The sequence below is a fragment of the Papio anubis genome, chromosome 9, assembly GCF_008728515.1.
Source record: "Papio anubis isolate 15944 chromosome 9, Panubis1.0, whole genome shotgun sequence".
In the NCBI taxonomy this organism is placed as follows: Eukaryota; Metazoa; Chordata; class Mammalia; order Primates; family Cercopithecidae; genus Papio; species Papio anubis.
This window is the reverse complement of record NC_044984.1, coordinates 51,816,922-51,842,219: the sequence shown is the minus strand read 5'-3', so window position 1 is coordinate 51,842,219 and position 25,298 is coordinate 51,816,922. Positions and strand designations below refer to the sequence as shown.

The 25,298-nt window shown below is 42.1% G+C and overlaps 1 protein-coding gene across 25 annotated transcripts in view; it reads left to right on the top strand.

The window, feature by feature from the left end:
- The window catches only part of R3HDM2 (R3H domain containing 2), a 180,243-nt gene that overhangs the window by 82,050 nt on the left and 72,895 nt on the right, over positions 1 to 25,298 (top strand). For 4 of the 25 annotated variants that reach the window (XM_031651073.1, XM_031651069.1, XM_031651070.1 and 1 more), the window contains exon 1: positions 7,855 to 8,242. The exons of 18 other annotated variants lie outside the window; for them this stretch is intronic. The gene's annotated coding sequence lies outside the window, so the exon portion shown is untranslated. Of the gene's footprint in view, positions 1 to 7,174; positions 7,460 to 7,854; positions 8,243 to 25,298 lie in introns of those variants that run through there. 3 more of the 25 variants (XM_031651072.1, XM_031651063.1, XM_031651059.1) reach the window with 2 other exon arrangements.

The following is a 25,298-nucleotide window of genomic DNA, read 5'->3' as shown; positions in this document are numbered from 1 at the left end:
AATTTTCTTTGATCTGATGTATACTTTGTCTAAGATTAAAATTCTGGCCTTTTTTGGGTTAGTGTTTAATATGGTATACCTTCTTCTATTACTTTTTAAATTTAATAGACTAGCCAGGCACTGTGGCTATGCCTGTAATCTTGGCCCTTTGGAAGGCTGAGGTGGGAAGATCGCTTGAGGCCATGAGTTTGAGACTAGGCGGAGGAACATAGGGCAACCCTGCCTCTTAAAAAAAAATAACTGGGCAATGGTGGTACATGCCTGTGGTCTCAACTGTATGGGAGACTGAGGTATGAAGATTTCTGGGGCCTGGGAGGTTGAGGCTGCAGTAAGCCATGATTGCACCACTTCACACCAGCCTGGGTGATGGAGACCTAGTCTCAAAAAAAAAAAAAAAAAAAAAATTAGGCCGGGCATGGTGGCTTACACCACTAAACCCAGCACTTTGGGAGGCCGAGGTGGGCGGATCACCTGAATTTGGGAGTTTGAGAGCAGCTTGACCAACATGGAGACACCCTGTCTCTAGTAAAAATACAAAATTAGCTGAGTGTGGTAGTGCATGCCTGTAATCCCAGCTACTTGGGAGGCTGAGGCAGGAGAATTGCTTGAACCCAGGAGGCGGAGGTTGTGGTGAGCCGAGATTGTGCCATTGCACTCCAGCCTGGGCAACAGGAGTGAAACTCCATCTCAAAAAAAAAAAATAATATACTTTCATTTTTAGAACAGTTGTAAGTTTACAGAAAAATTGAGCAGAAAGTACAGAGTTCCCATATGCCACCCACTGTCTTCCATACACACAGTGGTGTCCCCTATTATTAGCATCTTGTGTTAGTATGGTTCATATGTTAAAACTGATAAACTAATATTGATGTATTATTATTTTTAAAGAGACAGAACCTTAGTGAGCCGAGATGGTGCCACTGCCCTCCAGCCTGGGCAGCAGAGTGAGACTCGATCTCAAAAAAAAAAAAACAGAAAAAGAGAACCTTACTCTGTTGCCCTGGCTGGAGTGCAGTGGTGTGATCATGATTCACTGTAGCCTCTAACTCCCTGGCTCAAGCGATCCTTCTGCTTCAGCCACCAGAGTGGCTGGGATTATAGGCACAAAGCTACTGTGCCCAGCTTGATATATTTTTATGAACTAAAGTCCATAGTTTACATTAGGTTTTTTGTTCTTTGTGTTATACAATTCTTTTGATTTTGACAAATGTATAATGTCATGTATCTACCCTTAAAGAACCATATGGAGTAGTTTAATCCATATACTTTTTTTTTTTTTTGAGGTTAAGAGTGGAGGTTTAATAGGCAAAAGAGAGAAAGAACAGCTCTCTCTCCTGCGAAAGAGAGGGGTGCCCAAGGGGGACTTCCTAATCTGTATACTTTTAACCTACTTATATCATTATACTTGCAGTGAGTTTCTTGTAGACAGCATGTAATTGGGTCATTTTTAAAAATGTATTTGGACAATCTCTGTCTTTTAACTGGCAGTTTTAGATGATTTACACTTAATATAATTGTTACTATGTTAGATTTGGTTTACCATCTTATTATGTGTTTTTTCTTTGTTCCTCTTATTTTTTAATCACTTGATTCTGTTGTTTTGCCTTTGAGTGAGTTGAACCTTTTGTAGTACTGGATTTTAATCTTTGTAATTTATCTACTAGGTTCTGACATATCTTTTTGTATAGGTTTTTTATTGGTTACTCTAGAGATCTCTCTAGATCTCTTTGTATATGTGCACACATATACACACACATATATGTGGTACATGTACACATGTGTGCATATGTGTGCGTGTAGATATACACACTTAACTTTTTTTTTTGAGATGGGGTCTCACTCTGTCATCCAGGCTGGAGTGTAGTGGCACAAATACAGCTCATTGCATCTTCAAACTCCTGGGCTCAAGTGATCATCCCTCCTCAGTCTCCTGAGTAGCTGAGACTGTAGGCATATGCCACCAAACCTGGCTAATTTTTTAATTTTTTGTAAAGATAGGGTCTCACTATGTTGACCAGGCTGGTCTTGAACTCCTGGCCTCAGGTGATCCTCCTGCTTCAGCCTCCTTACATACTGGGATTACAGGTGTGAGCCGCCATGTCCAGCTACATGTAACTTTTTTTTTTTTTTTGAGATGGAGTCTCACTCTGTCACCCAGGCTGGAGTGCAATGGCGCAATCTCGGCTCACTGCAAGCCCTGCCTCCCGGGTTCACGCTGTTCTCCTGCCTCAGCCTCCCAAGTAGCTGGGACTACAGGCACCTGCCACCATGCCTGGCTAATTTTTGTGTTTTTAGTAGAGACGGGGTTTTACTGTGTTAGCCAGGATGGTCTCGATCTCCTGACCTCATGATCCACCCGCCTCGGCCTCCCAAAATGCAGGGATTACATGCATGAGCCACTGCTCCTGGCCGCTACATGTAACTTTTAATATTTAGAATTGGTATTTTAACATTTCAGGTGGAGTCTTGAAACCTTACCACAATATAGGTTTCTTTCGTATCCCTCTTTATGTTGTAGTTGCCTTATGTATTACATCTACATACAATAAAAACCCCATCAACTTAAAACTTTTGCTCTCAAACATCAAACATTTTAAGGAACTCAATGGGAGAATAGTCTATTATATGTCATCAAGTATTTACCATTTATGTTTTTCTTCCTTCTGGTCTTCCATATTTTGTTGTATTATTTTCTTTTTGTAAAATGTCCTTTGACCATTCTTTTAGTGCAGATCTGCTACTGTGAATTCTCTCAGTTTTCCTTCATCTGAGAATGTCTTTATTTCATCTTTATTACTGAAGGATATTTTCTCTAGATATATAATACTGTATTTATAGTTCTTTCGTTTAGCACTTTAAAAAATATATCCCACTTCCTTCTTCCTTCTAGTTCTCATGGTTTCTTTCTTTTTTTTTTTTTTTTGAGATGTAGTTTCATTCTTGTTGCCCAGGCTGGAGTGCAATGGCACGGCCTTGACTCACTGCAACCTCTGCCTCCTGGGTTCAAGTGATTCTCCTGCCTCAGCCTCTCAAGTAGCTGGGATTACAGGCGCCTACCACCATGCCTGGCTAAGGTTTTGTACTTTTAGTAGAGACGAGGTTTCACCACGTTGGCTAGGCTGGTCTCGAACTCCTAACCTCAGGTGATCCACCTGCTTTGGCCTCCCAAAGTGCTGGTATTATAGGTGTGAGCCACTGCTCCCAGCCTTTTTTTCTTTTTTTGAGACGGAGTTTCACTCTTGTTGCCCAGGCTGGAGTGCAATGGCACGATCTTGGCTCACTGCAACCTCTGCCTTTCGGGTTCAAGCAATTCTGCCTCAGCCTCCTGAGCAGCTGGGATTATAGGCACCCGCCACCACACCCAGCTAATTTTTGTATTTTTGGTAGAGGTTGGGTTTCACCGTGTTGGCCAGGCTGGTCTCAAACTCCTGACCTCAGGTGATCTGCCCGCCTCGGCCTACCAAAGTGCTGGGATTACAGGCATGAGCCACTGCACCCAGCCCTCGTTCTGGTTTTTGATAAGAAATATGAAGCTGCCAGGCATGGTGGCTGGTGCCTGTAATCTCAGTTAGTTGGGAGGCTGAAGTGGGAGGATTGCTTGAGGCCAGGAGTTCAAGAGAAGCCTGGGCAACATAGCAAGAACTCTTCTCTAAAAAAATAAAGTAAATATAGATTAGGGGTCATGGGGGCACATGCCTGTAGTCCCAGCTACCTGAGAGCCAGAGTCAGGAGGCAGGAGGATTGCTTGAGCCCAGAAGTTCAAGGCTGAAGTGAGCTGCAATCCTGCCACTGCATTCCAGCCTGATGATAGAGCAAGACCTGTCTCTTTATATATGTATATATATATGAAAGAAATATGCAGCCATTTGAATCATTTCCTTCATAACAAATGCATCATTTCCTTTTGGTTGCCTTCAAGATTTTTTCTGTCTTTTTGTGTTTAGCTGTTAAATTATGATGAATCCAGGAGTTTATCATGGATTTGTGTTTATCCTGTTTGGGGCAGTTTACTGAGCTGCTTGAATCTGTTGGTTTATGTCTTTTGTCAAACTTGTGAAGTTTGCTTCCATTATTTCTTTTTTTTTTTTTTTTTTTTGAGACAGAGTCTCGCTCTGCCGCCCAGGCTGGAGTGCAGTGGCATGATCTTGGCTCACTGCAAGCTCCGCCTCCCGGGTTCATGCCATTCTCCTGCCTCAGCCTCCTGAGTAGCTGGGACTACAGGCGCCCGCCACCTCGCCCGGCTAGTTTTTTTGTATTTTTTAGTAGAGACGGGGTTTCACCGTGTCAGCCAGGATGGTCTCGATCTCCTGACCTCGTGATCCGCCCGTCTCGGCCTCCCAAAGTGCTGGGATTACAGGCTTGAGCCACCGCGCCCGGCCCCATTATTTCTTTCAATATTTCAGTACACTCTTTCTTCTCACCTTCTGGGACTCTAATGTCCTGAATATTAGACATTTTGGTATTGTTCCTCAGGTCCTTGATGATCTGGGGTTTTTTTTCCCCCAACGAAGAAATTTTTTTAGACCAGTCGCAGTGGCTCATGCCTGTAATCCCAGCACTTTGGGAGCCCGAGGCAGGCAGATCACCCGAGGTTGGGAGTTTGAGACCAGCCTGACCAGCATGGAGAAACTCAGTATCTACTAAAAATACAAAATTAGCCAGGCGTGGTGGCGCATGCCTGTAATCCCTGCTATTCGGGAGGCTGAGGCAGGAGAATCGCTTGAACCAGGAAGGTGGAGGTTGCAGTAAGCTAAGATTGCACCATTGCACTCTAGCCTGGGCAACATGAGCAAAACTCCATCTCAAAAAAAAAAAAGAAAGAGAGAGAAATTTTTTTTCCTTTAGTGTTGAGATTCAATATTCACATTTGATAACTCTGTTGATCTGACTGCAAATTCATTGACTCTTTTCCCTGTCATTTCTGTTCTGCTATTGAACTCATCAAGTGAGTTTTTATATTTTGGTTGTTATATTTTCCAGTTCTAAAATTTTCATTTGGTTCTTCTTTATATCCTCTGTTTCTTTGCTGAGACATTCTGTCTTTTCATTAGTTTCAAGAATGTTTGTCCTACCTTGTTGGAATATTTTTGTAATGTGAGGCTGTTAATTTCAACATTTGTGTCATCTTCTTGTTTTGACTGTTCATCTCTTTTCTTATACAAATTCAAATTATCTTGGTTCTTCATATGCCAGGAAATTTTAAATTATATCCTGGAAAATTTGAATATTATGTCATCAGTGTCAGGGTCTTGTTTAAATCCTGTGGTAAATATTGACTTTAATTTTAGCAGACAATTCAACCTGGTTGTGTTCAACTTCAAGTTCCGTGCAGCATTTTGTGAGTGGTGATTCCAAAGTCTGTTCAGTTTTTGAAGGCTTTGCAATGCTGTTTAGATCTGCCTTGCATGTATATCACCTAGCCACTCATCTGAGATTTGGCTGATGGCTATTCTTATAGTTCAGAATGACCTTAATGTTGGAGATACGTACTGAATTGTTTTAGGTGTGAAGAGTCATCATGAAAGCATGTCAAATAGGCCTGAAAAAAATTTATATGCACATATATGCATGCACATATGTATATACATAAGTTTGTATATGTATCTAGGTGATTGTTGTGCTAGTTTTGCAAATTCTCTATATGTTAGAAATTTCTCAAGTAAAAATTTCAGGGCAACAAAGAAATAAATAAAGGTCAAAAACACGTTATTCATCTGCTTAAAAACCACGAATGGCCTGTTGTGTCATGAAGTGTAAAAGTTAGATTGTTTTCAATGATCGATTTGGCCCTGCGGGATCAGCCTTCCAACCCCCTAAGGCCTCTCATCTCACTCAGAGTAAAAGCCAGAACCTGTTTTTTGTTTTTGTTTTTGTTTTTGTTTTAACCTTTTGTATGACCCTTAATGGGTCTATCTCTTATTCCTAGAGCTTATCTTAGTGCCTGTCCATAGTAAGAACCTAACCACACAAGTATTTGTCTGAATGAATAGATGTGTCTTTGTGACAGGTTTTATTGTTTTCATCAGGATGCCTTGACCATAGCTATACATTATTTTGTGCTGTTGCAGATCGTGCACTGCCTGTAATGTTCATTACTTCCTGAGCAATAGAGATTATTGCTGTCTTTCCTTGGGCTCTTAAAAATTAAGATCTGAGGCCAGGCTCGGTGGCTCATGCCTGTAATCCCAGCACTTTGGGAGGCCAAGGCGGGCAGATCACCTGAGGTTGTGAGTTCGAGACCAGCCTGACCAACATGGAGAAACCCCCTCTCTACTAAATATACAAAATTAGCTGGGCATGGTGGCGCATGCCTGTAATCCTAGCTACTCGGGAGGCTGATGCAGGAGAATCGCTTGAACCCGGGAGGCGGAGGTTGCTGTGAGCCAAGATTGCACCATTGCACTCCAGCTTGGGCAAGAAGAGCAAAACTCCATCTCAAAAAAAAAAAAAAAATTAAGACCTGAGGGTCGTAGCTAAGCTTGCCATTCCAGAGCCAAAAGTACTCAAATAAGTACTTTTCTTTCCTGGTCTCTTTTGTATCACTTTATTTTAATCTACTTATTGTCATCCCTGTACTTATACTCTCCATTAACATCCTTTTTCATCAGTTCTGTCAGTAAGATGCCTTCATGGTTTCCTTATTCCCTCATTTTATAGCCAAAGTATTTTTCTCTTCCTTTGGGGGCAAATAATAGGAAGAGGAACAGATAGCTACTGGTATCCTGTGCTGTCTGCCTTCTGCCCCAAAATGAAAAACAATTTTACTAAATATAGCTTGCTGGCAAGAAAATTCTCTATAACTAGGTTTGGTCTTAATTTTACATTTTTAAAGTCCAGCCCAGTATCTTTTAGGCAAAGATCATATCTCTGGCCTCAATTATTTTGCAGGTGAGAAAAAGGTAAGATAAATTTAAAGGTCAGCTTTTAATTCAATACCTATTTCCAACTTGTTATTCTTCACTAAAGAGACTATTTTGGTATTTCGACATATGTAGCAGAAAGGAGCTGCTGCTGTGTCTTTAAAAGCTATCCTCAGAGCAGTGTGGAGGCAGGCGTGCCACTGAAGTACTTGAATGAGAGCGAGAAGAGGAGGTGGGAGGGGGTGCTCTTACAGCCTCTGTGTGTGTGAGTGTGTCTGTGTGTGCCTGTGTCTGTGTCTGTGAGTGTGTGTGCCAGTGTGACTGTTGGCAGAGCTCTGGATGACATCTCTCTGAACAGCTGGCCATGGTCGGCTTCAGAGCTGCTTGTCAGAGCAATTAGCTAGCTGGAGCCACAACAGCAAGGATCAGTATCATTTCATTCAAGGGTGGGGGGCGGGAGAGGGCTGTGGGTGGGGGAAGAGGCACAGGTTTCCCAGAAGGAATTTCTTCCGGCAAAATTCCGGCAGAACAGATCTTTACAATGAAGTCTCCATTAATAATGTGAGCTCGCTGTTGGTGTAAGTACAGATCCATCTGGGGTGAGTTTTGGATAATTTTATTTATTTATATAAAAGTCCTTGAACTCCACAGACTGGTTAGAAAGAAGCTATAAAGATATTTTTCTATCTTGGCTGATTTAACTGTATAATACACAGTAGGGAAATTAGAGAATTTTGAAGTGCTAAGTTTTGTGAGGGTTTTTTTGGGCATTTTCGTTCACTGTTTTTTATCTTTAAAATATTATAAAAATTAGGTTTGCTAGAACTTTTACTCTATTCAGATTTTACCTCTTCCATGGCTATTTCAAGCAATGCTTTATTCAGATGTAGCTTGTGAGAACAGTGGTGATTTCTGTTCTCTTTGGTGATGCTGTTGACGCACATTGCAGGAAGCAGGGATTCCCCTATAAATATCCTTCACTGTGTCATTACCCAGCTATCCACACCTGGCTGGTGAATGTACCTCTCTGTCCTCTATCTTTATGTAACTATCCCCTAGTCTTAAATGTGATAAGCCTTTGCTATGTCTGGGGAGCTTTTTTGATTGTGAACATCCAAGGAGGAATTTGTTAAAACCTTTTTACTAAAAAATGCCTTTTGATGTGTTGAGATTGTCACATGGATTTCTTCTGGGTTTATTTATTCTTATTTTGTATTACTTTTTCTTATAATTGGCTTGTTTTTATTTGCTGGCCTTGGCTTCTAAAGAGTGCAGAGATGGGATTCCCTCTACCTCCAGTGACGTAGTGATTTTGTTTGCAGTCTTTTTCTTCTGAGAGGGAGGGGACGGAGAGAAGGAAGAAGAAAAATCCATCTGAAGCGGTGCGTTCTTCCTTCTGTGACTTGATGTTGGTAACTGGGTGCCATTGAATAGAGCTGAAACCAAAATGGGATGTTTTAAGGGTGCTATAATTTTGTTTCCTTTTAGAATAGGCTCAGACTGAAGTCAGAATTGCTGAAGCAAGGTGCCTGAATTAACCCTGTATGTCCTGCTGTTAATTTTACCTAATTACTTTTTCTAAATAAGGAAAGAAAAAGAACTTATGAGCAGGTTTCTGGAACCAGGATGCATGAATAATTTTAGGTTGAGTTTTGGATTTGGAATTTTTCTGCCTTATTTGCACAGTTTGTACACTGTTTCTCAGACCTAAAAAATAGGTAGTTATGTGAAATTCCTTAACACTGTAGTTTAGAATAAAATTCTAATTTTGATGTATGTAGCTAAAGCAAAGCTTTAGGAAGAAATTGTTAGATATACTCTTAGGTGTGAGCATAACAGCCCAACCCATTTAATTTTTGGATTGAGTATCTGGGCTTCCAGTGCCTTTTCATGCAACTCCATTTTAATACCGCTGATTTCTAGAGGGCTGCAGAGGTCAGTTTGAAAAACTCAGTAAACTAGAGCCTAGGAAAATTGAAGGTTTACCTATCTGTCAATGTGTGTTTGGGTAACATATGTGGAAAAGTGCCTTTAAGAATGTGCTGGTTTATTTTCTATCTTTATTTTCTCTTCTGTGCTTTCATTTACTCTAAATTCTTTGTGTGAAGTGAGAAGAGTAATAATGTCTGCTTCTCAGTTTACATTAGATATTCTTATTTTTCTATGATGGTTTGATTATATTAATATTTATTACAGCCATAAATGTTTCAAACCAACACAATCTATTTGTTGCAGGGGTAGGAGGAGAAAAAGGAAGATAATCCTAGGGCAAACTGAGAGAATTCTAGAAGAAATAACCTATTTAGAAGCTTGCCACAGATAGGAGCTATAAGGGTTAAGAGAAATTCCACCACATCCTTGCATCTTGATATTGCAGCAAATTTGTGGGTAATTTCTTGCTAGCTTTTCAGGAAACCCCTGTGGTGGACAACCCTCATTAATCGTTGCTGGGAGACTGCTCTGACGTCACTGGGAGCAGTTCCCCGTCTGCAACTAGGACAGGAATAGCCTTTGAGGGGGAAGAAAACTGCTGTGAAATTAAAAGATGACGGTTTTGTTTACTTGGTTTTCCTTTCATTTGAGGGTAGATAAGATAGACCTAAAGTCTTTCTTAAATGTTTGTCATTACCAAGGGAAAAATTGCCAAAGTTCTTTTTATTTCAACTGGAAGTGCCTTCTTTTGAAATCTTTATTTTCTAACCATCAAGGTTTTGGAAGAGGTCAAGGAAAAAGAAAAGCTATTGAAAGATGTTAGAGAAGTAAGATTTCTGTTTCTTTTTATCCCCTTTTCCCCTACTTTTTTTGTTTTTTGTTTCTGGAAGAAGGAAAGATCAAGAACAGCTTTTATAAATCGTTTTTAGCATCACCCTGTTTGGGATAATTAAAAGTGTGATACATATGTTGGAAGGACACTACTGTGCCTAAAAGTTACTATAACTACTTAATTCTCTTCTCTCTGATATCTTCCTCTCCTAGCCCACTCCCTTAACAGCTCTCACTGTTAACAGCTTCTCTCTCTCTCTCTCTTTTTTTTTTTTTTTTTTTTTTAAGACGGAGTCTTGCTCTGTCGCGCAGGCTGGACTGCAGTGGCATGATCTTGGCTCACTGCAACCTCCACCTCCCGGGTTCAAGCAGTTCTCCTGCCTCAGCCTCTCGAGTAGCTGGCATTACAGGCACATGCCACCACACCCAGCTAATTTTTGTATTTTTAGTAGAGATGGGGTTTCACCATGTTGGCCAGATTGGTCTCAAACTCCTGACCTCGTGATCCGCCCACTGGCCTCCCAAAGTGCTGGGAAATACAGGCATGAGCCACCACATCTGGCAAGAGTTTCTCTTTAGAAAAAACTTACTGGTTGAATGCTTGCCCCCGAGAATTAAAATCCCAGGTTTGCCAATTGCTGCTCTGTGACCTTGGCCAAATTACTTAACGTCTCCATTTGTAAAATGGGTCAGATGTGGTGGCTTACACCTTTAATCCCAGCACTGTGGGAGGCTGAGGTGGGTGGATCACTTGAGGTCAGGAGTTTGAGACCAGCCTGGCCAACATAGTGAAACCCAGTCTCTACTAAAACTACAAAAAAAATTAGCTGGGTATGGTGGCGAACACCTATAATCCCAGCTGTTGGGCAGAGGTTGCAGTGAGCTAAGATCACACCACTGCACTCCAGCCTGGGCAACGGAGCAAGACTCTGTCTTTTAAAAAGATACACACATGCACACACACATTTGTAAAATGAAGACAATAATTAGTACCCTCTTCCTAGGGTTGTTTTGAGGATTAAAAGAGTTACTACATACATAATAAAGCTTTTAAGACAGTTCCTGGTCATTTTAAAGAATTAGCATTAGCCATTATTATTAATATTTAGAAATAGAGTCCACCCCAGGTGGCAGAGTGAGACCCTATCTTTCTCTCTCTCTCTCTTAAAAAAAAAAAAAAAAAAAAAAAAAGGCAGGGGGATGTACTATTTGTGTCTTCAGATCACATGTAATTTTTGAGGAAGCCAGAAGAGATTTTCAAGCCGTGTAAGAGATTGAGTTTTTAAAATGAACATCAGGATCGGGCATGGTGGCTCACACCTGTAAGCCCAGCAGTTTACTTTGGGAGGCCAAGGTGGGTGGATCACTTGGGGTCTGGGGTTTGAGACCAGCCTGGGCTATATGGTAAAACCTCGTCTCTACTAAAAATGCAAATAAATAAGCTTGGCATGGTGGTTCAGGCCTGTAGTCCCAGTTACTCAGGAGGCTGAGGCAGGAGGATCACTTGAACATATCCAACCAATATGGATACAAATTCTGTACTAATATGGAAACAAAGTTTAGAAAGAGTTACCTCAAAACATCGCTGTTTTTAATAGGAGTTATCTCTGAGTTGTTGATCATGGGTTTTTTGTTTGTTTATTTTCTTCTCTATACTTGTGCGTGGTTTTTTGTTTGTTTGGTTTTGTTTGTTTGTTTGTTTGTTTTTTGAGATGGAGCTTCACTCTGGTTTCCCAGGCTGGAGTGCAATGGTGCGATCTTGGCTCACCACAACCTCTGCCTCCCAGGTTCAAGCGATTCTCCTGCCTCAGCCTTCCGAGTAGCTGGGAGTACAAGCATGTGCCACCACGCCCAACTAATATTTGTATTTTTAGTAGAGACAGGGTTTCTCCATGTTGGTCACGCTGGTCTTGAACTCCTGACCTCAGGTGATCCGCCCATCTCAGCCTTGCAAAATGCTGAGATTATAGGCGTGAGCCACCGTGCCCGGCCGTGCGTATTTTTTCTAAGTATAAAGAAACCTGCAGTACTTTCCTAATCATAAAAATTAAAAAATATAAAAATTTCTAGTGTTCATATCTGACAGATGAAAATTGAGAAAGATAGCATCCTATGATTAGAGTTTGGGGCTTTCATATTGGGAGGTAACATCTCTGAGAAGATACCCTCTTCATGCACCTTCTTGTCCTTCTGAGGTTAATAAATATGCTCTTTCTGTATCTGCTAGCCTAAGATCTTTACAGTGTGTGTGTGTTGTTGTTGGTTTTTTTTTTGGTGATGGTATAGAGGAAATTTAACGTGGAGAGAGGCCTACTGGTGACTTTCTTTGCAGTGACTTAAAAAAATGCTTTAATACAATTTATGACTCCCACTGAAAGTTGCTTCTACCTTGTTTTCTGAGTTGTTGCCTTAAGAATTCTTGGGAAATTTAGGCTGGGCATGATGGCTCATACCTGTAATCCCAGCACTTTGGGAGGCCAAGATAGGCAAATCCCTTGAGCCCAGGAGTTTGAAACCAGCCTAGGCTCTTAAGATAGGGAGATCCAGTCCCTACAAAAAAAAAAAAAAAATCAGCTAAGTGTATGGCCCTGTAGGCTCAGCTACTTGGGAGGCTGCCTCAGCCTCCCAAGTAGCTTGAGCCCATGAGGTTGAGGCCACAGTGAGCCGAGATAGCACCACTATACTCCATCCATCCTGGGCAACAGAGTGAGACCCTGTCTCAAACAAGAAAAAGAGAGAAAGAAAGAGAATTCTTGGGAAATTTGAAATAGCATTACAGAGAAGATTTTCTCAGTTTTAGGAATTTCTGAAATTCTGTCATTGCTTCTCATGTTAGTCTGCTGTGTTGGTCCCTTGGAACTCAGTGCTAACAAATGAGATCTAGACATCTGTCTACTTTTTTACAAATAATTTTCAAAAATTTATTTGAAAAATTACTTTTCAACTTTAAGAATCTACTTACAAGTAAAACTTGCATGGAAGACAATTTTGTAATATAAATGTTAGCATTGCCTAGCTCTAGAAACCTTTGTTTCTATTCCATAGCCTATTATTTTTTTAAACTTTTATTTTAGGTTTGGGGTACATATGAAGGTTTGTTATACAGGTAAACATGTATCACAGGGGTTTGTTGTTCATATTATTTCGCCACCAGTGTTAAGCCCAGTACCCAATAGTTATCTTTTCTGTTCCTCTCCCTCCTGTCACCTTCCCCGCTCAAGTAGACCCCAGTGTCTATTATTTTCTTCTTTGTGTCCATAAGTTCTTTTTTCTTTATTTTTTGGAGACGGAGTCTCGCTCTGTCGCCCAGGCTGGACTGCAGTGGCCGGATCTCAGCTCACTGCAAGCTCCGTCTCCCGGGTTTACGCCATTCTCCTGCCTCAGCCTCCCCAGTAGCTGGGACTACAGGCGCCCGCCACCTTGCCCGGCTAGTTTTTTGTATTTTTTAGTGGAGATGGGGTTTCACCATGTTAGCCAGGATGGTCTTGATCTCCTGACCTTGTGATCCGCCCATCTCGGCCTCCCAAAGTGCTGGGATTACAGGCTTGAGCCACCGCACCCGGCCTGTGTCCATAAGTTCTTATCATTTAGCTCCCACTTAGAAGTGATAACATGCGGCATTTGTCATAACATGTGGCATTTTCTGTTCCTGCCTTAGTTTGCTAAGGATAATAACCTTGAGCTTTATCCATGTTCCTGCAAAAGACATTATCTCGTTCTTTTTTATGGCTGCATAGTATTCCATGGTGTATGTACCACATATTCTTTATCCAGTCTGTCATTGATGGGCATTGTTTTTGCTATTGTGAATAGTGTTGCAGTGAACATTTGTGTGAATGTGTCTTTATGTTGGTAGAATGATTTATATTCCTCTAGGTATATAGTCAGTAATGAGATTGCTGGGTCGAATGGTAGTTCTGCTTTTAGCTCTTTGAGGAATCATCATACTGCTTTCCATAATGATTTAATAATTTACACTCCTATCAATAGTGTATAAGTGTTCCCTTTTCACTGTAACCTCACCAGCATCTGTTATTTTTTGACTTTTTAGTAATAGCCATTCTGACTGGTGTGAGGTATGAAATTAAAAAAAAAAACCCACAATGAGATACCATTAGATACTATGGTATGGTATCTCATTGTGGGTGTTTTTCATGCATTTCTCTAATTATCAGTGAGATTGAGCTTTTTTTCCATATGCTTGTTGTCTACATGTATGTCTTCTTTTGAGAAGTGTCTGTTCATATCCTTTGCCCACTTTTTAATGGGGTTGTTTGTTTTTCTCTTGTGAATTTAAGTTCCTTGTAGATGATGGCACTCGTAGGCTCAAGCAGTCCTCCAGCCTCGGCCTCCCAAATTGCTGGGTTTACAATGGTGAGCCGCCACGCCTGGCTCACACCTATAATCCTAACACTTTGGGAGGCTGAGATGGGAAGATCTTGTGAGGTCAGGAGTTGAAGGCCAGCCTGGGCAACCTAATAAGACACTGTCTCTACAAAAAAAAAAAAAAAATTAGCTGGGCATGGTGGTGCCTGCCTGTAGTCCCAGCTATTTAGGAGGCTGAGGCAGGAGTATTGGTTGAACCCAGGAGTTCAAAGTTGCAGTGAGCTGTGACTAGGCCACTGTACTTCCAGCCTGGGCAACACAGCAAGACGCTGTCACTTAAAAAAAAAAAAGGTTACCGGGTGTGGTGGCTCATGCCTGTAATCCCAGCACTTTGTGAGGCTGAGGCGGGCAGATCACCGGAGGTCAGGAATATGAGGCCAGCCTGGCCAACATGGTGAAACCCTGTGTCTACTGAAAATACAAAAAGCAGCCAGGCATGGTGACAGGCGTTTGTGGTCCGAGCTACTTGGGAGGCTAAGGCAGGGGAATCACTTGAACCCAGGAGGCAGAGGTTGCAGTGAGCTGAGATTGTGCCATTGCACTCCAGCCTGGGTGACAGAGCAAAGACTCTGTCTCACACACACACACACACACACACACACACACACACACACACACAGTATGGGAGATTGACACAGATCAGCAGTACTAAATCGCATATATGAAAAAAAATATGTTACATATTTTGTAGTGACAGGGTCTTGCTCTGTTGCCCAGGCTGGAGTGCAATGGCCCAATCATAGCTCACTGTAGCTTCAACCTCCTGGGCTCAAGGGATCCTTCTGCTGTAGCGTCTCAAATAGCTGGGACTACACAAAGGTACCACTACACCCAGCTAGCTTTTTTTTTTTTTTTTTGGTAGAGGTGGGGTCTCTCTCTGTTGCCCAGGCTGGTCTCAAACTGCTAGCCTCAAGTGACACTCCTGCTTTGGCCTCCCAAAGTGCTGGGATTACAGGCATGAGCCATGACACCTAGCCAGCAGTCCTAAACTAAAATCTAGCTCTCCGTATATTGAGGCATGGGAAGTTTAAATATTGTGATTTAGCTGGACAGCACTTCCCTACACTAATTCCTCAATATATCCTGGTGTTGGTTTTCTGGCAGTTGAAAGATTCTTGAATTTCTTTACTGAAATTCAACAAGGAAAAATCTCCAGGGTTTTTGGGATCCCTTGTTATTTGTATAGATTCATTGTCTTTGCTACTCACTCCTTGCCCCTTTCATTTTTAGTATAACAGAATGGCAGTATTTCTTATTTGTCTGTAGAGACTATTCTCTGACAATTTTTGCAGCAGTTTCTGTGGAAAATGCTTTATTTAAAAAAAAAAAAAAAAGGCAAAGGAAATCTCATCTTGAGGCTCTTAGTGATAGAACCTGTTGCCATGGAGTCTTGGATCAGATTGGCTGACCCAGGGGCCAATGAACAGATAGAACATAAACACATTATCATTTAACTTTGCGGAATGTATTATTCAATAATAGGTGACATTAATACCATAATTGTATATAGAAACTGTGAAATAAAATGTTTCAAAAATGATATAAGATGTTTTTTAAATTTGCTGTTAAATATAAATATGATAATTGCATATTCTTAATGTGATTTGATTGGGGGAGGATATTGTGGGAAATACCTACCACCTATCTGTGAATTGGGCTGCTACTGCAGCCAGTTGGGCTTGTGCTAAGTCTAAGTCTAACTATGACCTTCTAGACTAGAGGAGTTTTTTTTTAATATATATGAAGCTGCCTTTCTTTTTTCTTTTCTATTTTTTTTTTGGTTTGAGACGGAATCTCGCTCTGTCCCAGGCTGGAGTGCAGTGGTGCGATCTCGGCTCACTGCAACCTCTGCCTCCTGGGTTCAAGCTCTTCTGCCTCAGCCTCCCAAGTAGTTGGGATTACAGGCAGTGCACCACACCTGGCTAATTTTTTGTATTTTTAGTAGAGATGGGGTTTTGCCATGTTAGTCAGGATGGTCTCGAACTCCTGACCTTGTGATCCACCTGCATCAGCCTCCCAAAGTGCTGGGATTATAGGCATGAGCCACCACGCCCAGTCCCCTTCCTTTCTCCCTGCCTCCCTCCCTCCAGAAATCTGTATGTATGTATGTATGTATGTATGCATGTATTTATTTATTTATTTATTTATTTAGAGATGGAGTTTCGCTCTTGCCACGCAGGCTGCGGTGGTGCAATCTCGGCCCACTGCAACCTCTGCCTCCCAGATTCAAGCAGTTCTCCTACCCGAGCCTTCCAAGTAGCTGGGATTACAGGCGCCTGCCACCATGCCCGGCTAATTTTTTTGTATTTTTAGTAGAGACGGAGTTTCACCATGTTGGCCAGGCTGGTCTCAAACTCCTGACCTCAGGTTATCCGCCAGCTTTGTCCTCCCAAAGTGTTGGGATTACAGACATGAGCCACCGTGCCTGGCCTGAAGCTGCCTTTCTTATTTTGATAGCTTTTAAATCTGCATCGGAAATTATTAGCTTTTTTCTTCCATGTTTTTCTTTTTTTCTCCTCCAATCTGACATGGTAGATCCCTGTCAGCGTTATGTAGTTGTCTCTCTGTTGGGTCTGGAGATAGAGGAATAGCTGGGGGTAGCTTCCATGTTTTCCATCTTCAGTTCTCTAGCTTGTTTGTATATATTGACTTAGGTCTGGGATATTTCACTGAACTCAGTGTTGGTTCCTTGTCATAGCTGATCATGGCATGTTCCTTTTCCTATTTTATTGCCCAAGAGAATAAGAATGATTCATTCATAGAAATTACCCTCTCTAGATCTTGTAAATGAAAGAAGTTGAGAGTTTTGCGTTTCCCTTCTTACACTTTATGTCAAGGGATACTTGAGAAATTATGGGTTGGGTCTTATTCTTTGCTCTCCCAGTGTTCTCATACTTAGCTATTTACAGAGCTGAAGGATTGAAAGCGATATCCAGAGGTCCATGAATTTATTCCTTTCTTTTGAGCTACTGAAGTCTCTGTAAGATGTGAATCATTATACCATCACCTCCATCTCAGGAAAAACCAATTTTAGATTCTGTATTAAGCAAAGAGAGACAAAAAGGGTGTTCAGTATCTGACTGGATAGCTTACCTTAGGGTAAGAATAAGGAATGTGGTTTGGTTCATTGGATAAGCACAAAGCAGGAGGAAACAGTATCACGTTAGATTCACAGGTTATAAGGTTGAATCTCAGTTCACACAGTTTTTTAGATCTTGTGAATCTTTTCTTGCTAAGCTTTATTTTGAATGAGAATCACTGATCTCTTAGGTGAGAATTTTGGAAAGCCACCCTGATCTAAATTTGGGAGAGCAGCAGACCGTTTTGAGAAAACAGTGTGATATCAAAGAAAGAACATGAATTTGGAGGCATCCTTGAGTTGAATTCTAGCTTTGCCACTTACTTTTTTTTTTTTTTTTTTTGAGACAGGCTGGAGTGCTGGAGCAATGCAATCACAGCTCACTGCAGCCTTGACCTCCCAGGCTCAAGCGATCCCCCCCCTCAGCCTCCCAAGTAGCTGGGACTACAGGTGTTTGTCAGCACACCTGGTTTTTTTATTTTTATTTTTGTAGAGACAGGGTTCCACTATGTTGCCCAGGCTGGTCTCAAAATCCTGGGCTCAAGCAATCCTCCCACCTCAGCCACCCAAAGTGCTGGGATTACAGGCGTAGATCATCACACCTAGCCACTGTTTACATTCTATTAATATGGCAAATTACTTTTTTCTTTTCAAGACAGGATCTTCCGCTCTGGGGTCCAGGCTGGAGTGCAGTGGTACAATCACAGCTCACCATAGCCTCCTGGGCTCAAGTGATCCTGCTACCTCAGCCTTTCAAGTATCTGGGACTATAGGCACATGCCACCACGCCTAGCTAATTAAAAAAAAAAATTTTTTTTTTTAAGGCGGAGTCTCATTCTGTCACCCAGGCTGGAGTGCGGTGGTGCGATCTCGGCTCACTGCAAGCTCTGCTTCCCGGGTTCACGCCATTCTCCTGCCTCAGCCTCCTGAGTAGCTAGGACTACAGGTGCCTGCCACCACGCCTGGCTAATTTTTTGTATTTTTAGTAGAAACAGGGTTTCACCGTGTTCGCCAGGATTGTCTTGATCTCCTGACCTCATGACCCGCCCACCTCAGCCTCCCAAAGTGCTGGGATTACAGGCGTGAGCCACAAAAAAATTTTTATAGAGACAGAGTTTCCCTATATTGCCCAGCCTTCAAATTACTTTAATTCATTTATTTATTTTAAAATACACTTATTATATGCCAGGCAGTATTCTATTCTGTTTATAAGCAGTGAGCAAAACAAAATCAAAATCTCTGCCCTCTTTGAATGTACCTTGGGGACAGAGAGATAATAAACAAGATAAATAGTAAAATAAATTGATCGTTTGACAATTATAAATGATGAGGAGAAAAATAAAGTCAAGGAAATGGGATAGGAGGTATTTGGGGTTTTGTAAGAGATAGGGTCAAATAACAAACACTGGTGGTCATTTAAGGTCTTGTAGATCATTTTAGGGACATTTGCTCTGAGTGAGCTGGAGACCCATTGGGGGATTTTGAGCAAAGGTGTAAAATGGTCTAACAACATTTTTACACAATCGTTGTGGCTACTTTTTACAAAATACTATGGTGGGGGTGAAAGTGGAAGTAAAGAGACCAATTAGAGGGATGTTACAGTCATTCAGCCAAGAGAGGATGGTGAATGACAAGGCAAGAAAAAGAAATAAAAGGCATAAAAATTAGAAGGGAAGAAGTAAAATTATCTCTATTTGCAGACGATGGGATCTTAGATATAAAACCCTAAAGATCTAAAACCAGGCTGGCAGGCCTCATGCCTGTAATCCCAGCACTTTGTAAACAGGCGCATGGATCACAAGGCTCGTGAGATCGAGACCATCCTGGGTAACAAGCAGAAACCCTGTGTTCACTTTCAAAAATACAAAAATTAATGATGATGGCTGCCTGTAGTCCCAGCTACTCAGGAGGCTGGAGAATGTGGAACCCGGGAGGCAGAGCTTGCAGCCGCAAGATCACACACTGCACTCCTGCCTCGGGCGGTGGGATGAACAGACCCTATCTCAAAAAAAAAAAAAAAAAAAAAAAAAAAAAAAAGAAAACCCTAAAGATTCCACAGTGCACCACACACTTCTGAATTAATATTAAATGCTGTGGCATGGTGGCTCTGCCACCTGTAATCCCAGCACTCAGAGGAGGCCAAGGCTGGTGGATCACCCATCCTGATAGCCCGCTGACCAGCCCCGGCCTCTCTACCGTGGGGTAAAATTACAAAAAAATTAGCTGGCAGCGGGTGCTCAGATCCAGGCCACCTAGGAGGCTGAGGCAGGAGAATCACTTGAACCCAGGAGGCGGAGGTTGTTGTAAGCTGAGGTTGTGTCATTGAACTCCATCCTGGGCAACAAAAGCAAAACCCTATCTCAAAAAAAAAAAGAATAAACACATTCAGCAAAATAGCAGGATACAAAGTTATCACAGAAATCAGTTGCATTTCTGTACATCAGTAATGAACAATCCGGCCAGGCACGGTGGCTCACGCCTGTAATCCCAACACTTTGGGAAGCCGAGGCAGGTGGATCACCTGAGGTCAGGAGTTCAAGACCAGCCTGACCAAAATGGAGAAACCCTAAAAATTTTTAGTCTCTGCTAAAAATACAAAATTAGCCAGGCATGGCTGTGCATGCCTGTAATCCCAGCTACTCAGGAGGCTGAGGCAGGAAAATCATTTAAACCCGGGACGCGGAGGTTGCGGTGAGCCGAGATCACACTTCCAGCCTGAGCAACAAGAGCGAAACTCCATCTCATAAAAACAACAACAACAAAAATGAAATCTGAGAAGGAAATTATGAAAACAATTCCATTTACAATAGCATCAAAAAGAATAAAATACTTAGGAATTAACCAAGGACGTGAGAGACTTACACAATAAAAACTATAAAACCGGGCCGGGTGCGGTGGCTCAAGCCTGTAATCCCAGCACTTTGGGAGGCCGAGGCGGGTGCATCACGAGGTCAGGAGATCGAGACTATCCTGGCTAACATGGTGAAACCCCGTCTCTACTAAAAATACAAAAAAAACTAGCCGGGCGTGGTGGCGGGCGCCTGTAGTCTCAGCTACTTGGGAGGCTGAGGCGGGAGAATGGCGTGAACCCGGGAGGCGGAGCTTGCAGTGAGCCGAGATCAGGCCACTGCACTCCAGCCTGGGAGCACAGCGAGACTCCGTCTCAAAAAAAAAAAAAAACAAAACTATAAAACCTTGCTGAGAGAAAAGAAATTAAAGAAAATATAAATGGAAACACATCCCATGTTCATGGATTGGAAGACTTAATATTGTTCTTTTTTTTTTTGAGATGAAGTCTTGTTCTGTCGGCTCACTGTAACTTCTGCCTCCCAGTTCAGGTGATTCTCCTGCTTCAGCTTCCCGAGTATTGGCTATTTATATGATACCAATTTGGAGTGGAAATATGTTACTCGTAAGAGAAAAACAGTACCAGTAAACAGCAAGGAAAAGAGATGTCTCAATTATTTTTCTCTCCCTTCTTACTATAAAATGATTAGGAGGAACTAGTATTCACTGAGCAACTACTGTGCAGGCACCTTAAAATTGTTATTTTGTAATTTTTAGTGGCTCTGTGAGATATGTATCATCCCTGTCTTACAGATAAGGAGGCCAAGGCTCAGTGACATAATTAATAAGTTGTAGAAACAGTAGTCACACAGCCAAATTCATGTGGGTCTACAAAGTCCACAATCTTATCTACCGTAACATGATTGTTGTCTCCTGCATTGTAGAGATTAATATTCTTTATTTTGATAGGTTCTACCCCTTATTCACCTTATAATGATGCTCATCGTTCTTGCAGCAGAGATAGTGTTAGGCACAAGGGTGATATACCCTTATTTCCTCCATAATAAAAGTGGCAACTCTCCCTTATTTTACCTCTTTCCTCCCAGTCAGCTCCAGGATGTTGAGATAGTATTCTTTGCTTATATAAATTGTTTATTACTTTTTCATTATTATACTTAGTGTGTGTGTGTTTTATATATATGAGATACCGTGTAGAGAGTATATTAGGTTTGGGATCTTCTACAATTTAACAAAACCCAAATACAGGCATACCTTGGAGACACTATGGGTTTTGTTCCAGACCACTGCGATTGAATATCACAATAAAGCAAGTCACACAAATATTTTGGTTTCTCAGTGCACATAAAAGTTATGTTTACACCATACCGTCATCCAGTAAGTGTGCAATAGCATTGTCTTAAAAAAATACATACCTTAATTTCAAAGTACTTTATTGCTGCCAGGTGCAGTGACACGTATCTGTAGTCCCAGCTGCTCAGGAGGCTGAGATGGGAGGATCACTTAAGGCCCAGGAATTCAAGGCTGTGGGACACTATGATTGCACCCATGAATAGACCTTGCATTCCAGCCTGGGCAACCTACTGAGAGACCCTGTCTCAAAACAAAGAAATGAAAAAACTTTATTGCTAAAACATTCTAATAATCATCTGAGCCTTCAGCAAGTAGTGTATTTTGGCTGGTGAAGAGCCTTGTCTCGAGGTTGATGATTGCTGACTGATCATGGTAGTGGTTGCTGAAGGGTGGGGTGGCTGTGGCAATTTCTCAAGATAAGACAACTGGCCACGCGTGGTGGCTCACACCAGTAATCCCAGCACTTTGAGAGGCAGAGGCAGGCAGATCACTTGAGCTCAGTAGTTCGAGACCAGCCTGGGCAACACAGCGAACCCTGTCTCTACAGAAAATACAAAAATGAGCCAGGCTTGCCTGTAGTCCCAGCTCCTCGGGAGGTTGAGGCGGGAGGATCGCCTGAGCCTGGGAGTTTCAGGCTGCAGTGAGCTGTGATTGCGCCACTGCACTCCAGCCTGAGTGACAGAACGAGACCCTGTCTCAAAAAAAAAAAAAAGATAACATGAATTTACCGAATCGACTGACTCTTCCTTTCATGAAAGACTTATCTAGAGCATACGGTGCGGTTTGATAGCATGTTATCCACAGTTGAACTTGCAAAATTGGGGTCACTTCTCTCAAACCCTGCCACTGCTTTATCAACTTAGTTTATGTAATATTCTAAATCCTTTATTGTCATTTCAGCAGTGTCCACAGCATCTTTACCAAGAGTAGATTCCATCTCAAGAACCTACTTTTTTGCTCATCCATAAGAAACAACCCTCATCCATTGAAGTTTTACCATGAGATTGCAGCAATTGAGTCACATCTTCAGGCTCTACTTCTGATGCTAGTTCTCTGGCTATTTCAGCTATTTCCACCCCATCTGCAGATACTTCCACTAAAGTCTTGAACCCCTCAAAGTCTTCTGCAAGGGTTGGAATCCACTTCTTCCAAACTCCTGTTCGTGTTGATATTTTGACCTCCTCCCATGAATCACAAATGTTTTTAATGGCACCTAGAATGGTGAATCCTTTCCAGGTTTTCAATTTACTTTGCCTAGATCCATCAGAGGAATCAGTATCTATGGCAGCTATAGCCTTACAAAATGTACTTCTTCTTTTTTTTTCTTTTTTTTTTTTGAGACGGAGTCTTGCTCTGTCGCCCAGGCTGGAGTGCAATGGTGCAATCTCGGCTCACTGCAACCTCCGCCTCCAGGGTTCAAGTGATTCTCCTGCCTCAGCCTCCCGAGTAGTTGGGATTACAGGCCCCCACCACCACGCCTGACCAATTTTTGTATTTTTAGTAGAGACGGGATTTCACCATGTTGGTCAGGCTAGTCTTGAACTCCTGACCTCAGGTAATCCGCCTGCCTTGGCCTCCCAAAGTGCCGGGATTACAGGTGTGAACCACCACATCTGGCCCTAAAAAATGCATTTCTTAAATAATAAGACTTGAAAGTCTAAATATTTGACTCCTTGATCCATGGGCTGCAGAATAATAGATGTTACGTTAGCAGGCCTGAAAATAACATTAATCTCCTTGTACATATGAATCTTAGCTCTTGGGTGATTAGGTGCATTGTCAATGAGCAGTAATATTTTGAAAGGAATCTTTTTTTTTGAGACTGAGTCTGGCTCTGTCGCCCAGGCTGGAGTGCGGTGGCCGGATCTCAGCTCACTGCAAGCTCCGCCTCCTGGGTTCACGCCATTCTCCTGCCTCAGCCTCCCGAGTAGCTGGGACCACAGGCGCCCGCCACTTCGCCCGGCTAGTTTTTTGTATTTTTTAGTAGAGACGGGGTTTCACCGTGTTAGCCAGGATGGTCTCGATCTCCTGACCTCGTGATCCGCCCGTCTCGGCCTCCCAAAGTGCTGGGATTACAGGCTTGAGCCACCGCGCCCGGCCTCTTTTTTTTTTTTTAAGCAACATATCTCAACAATGGGCTTAAAATACTGAGTAAAGTATGCTATAAACAGATGCGCTGTCATCCAGGCTTCTTTGTTCTATTTTTAGAGCACAGGCAGAGTCAATTTGGCATAATTCTTAAGGCCATAGGATTTTCAGAATGGTAAATGAATATTGGCTTCAACTTAAAGTCATCAGCTGCATTAGACCCGAACGAGAGAATCAGCCTGTCCTTTGAGGCACTGGAGCCAGGTTTTGACTTCTCCTCTCTAGCTATGAAGGATGGCATCTCCTTCCAATAAAAGGCTCTTTTGTCTACATTGAAATTATCGTTTAGTGTAGCCACCTTTATCAATTTTCTTAACTAGATCTTCTATATAATTTGCTACAGCTTCTACCACAGCACTTGCTGCTTCACCTTGCACCTTTAGGTTATGAAGACAGCTTCTTTCCTTAAACCTCTGCTAGCAGCAAACTTTTCTTCTGCAGCTTCTTCACCTTTCTCAGCCTTCATAGAGTTGAACAGAGTTAGGGACTTGGTCTGGATTAGATTTTGGTTTAAGAGAATGTTGTAGCTGGTTTGATCTTCTGTCCAGACCACTGAGACTTTCTCCATGTCAGCAATAAGGCTGTTTCACTTCCTTACCATTTGTGTGTTCCCTGTAGTAGCATGTTTAATTTCAAGAACTTTTCCTTTGCATTCACCAGACGGGTAACTGCTTGGCACAAGAGGCCTAGCTTTTGGCCTGTCTTAGCTTTCAACATGCCTTCCTCACTAAGCATAATTTCTAACTTTTGATTTAAAGTGAGAGATGTGTGACTCTTCCTTTCACTTGAACGCTTAGAGGCCACTGTAGAGTTATTAATTGACCTAATTTCAATATTGTTGCATCTCAGTGAATAGGGAGGGCTGAGGAGAGGGAGAGAGATCGGGTAGCGGTTGGTAGAAGAGTCAGAACACATACATTTATTGATTAAGTTCACTGTCTTACATGGGCACAGTTCATGGTGCCCCCAAACAGTTAAAATAGCAACATCCAAGATCACTGATCACAGATCACAATAACGCATATAATAATAAGGAAAAAGTTTGAAATATTATGAGAATTACCAAAATGTGACACAGAGAGATGAAGTGAACACATGCTGTTGGAAAAATGGTGCCCATAGACTTGCCTGACATAGGGTTGCGACAAGCCTTCAATTTGTTTAAAAAAGAAAAGAAAAGAAAAAACCAGGCGCAGTGGCTCATACCTGTAATCCACACTTTGGGAGGCTGAGGTGGCAGGATTGCTTGAGGAATTCAAGACCAGCCCAGGCAATATAAGGAGACCCCCATCTCTACTAAAAAAAAAAAATTAGCTGAGGATAGTAGTGCACACCTGTGGTTCCAGCAATTTGGGAGGCTGAGGTGGGAGGATAGCTTGGGCCTGAGGTCAAGGCTTCAGTGAGCTATGATCACACCACTGCACTCCAGAAGGGGTGACATAGCCTGAACCTGTGTCTTGGAAAAAAAAAAAAAACCCAGAGGTAGTCAGTCCAGGACTAATCAGGGGCCTAGGTATCTATGTCTATGGTTTTCTACTTTGGTATCATCTCAGGGTCCAAATGACTGCTGGAGTGCTAGCCTTTACTTTCACATTCAAGCCAGAAGGAATTAGGGATGAGTGAAGAAGTACTGCCCACTTCCTTTAAAGATACTTCATAGCCAGCCTGGCCAAAATGGTGAAACCCTGTCTCTATTAAAACTACAAAAATTAGCCAAACATGGAGGTGTGTGCCTGTAATACCAGTTACTTGGGGAGGCTGAGGCAGGATAATCTCTTAAACCTGGGAGGTGGAGGTTGTAGTGAGCTGAGATCGTGCCACTGCACTCTAGCCTGGGCGACAAAATGAGACTGTCTCAAAAAAAAAAAAAAGATACTTCACAGAAGTTGTATTTACTACTTGTA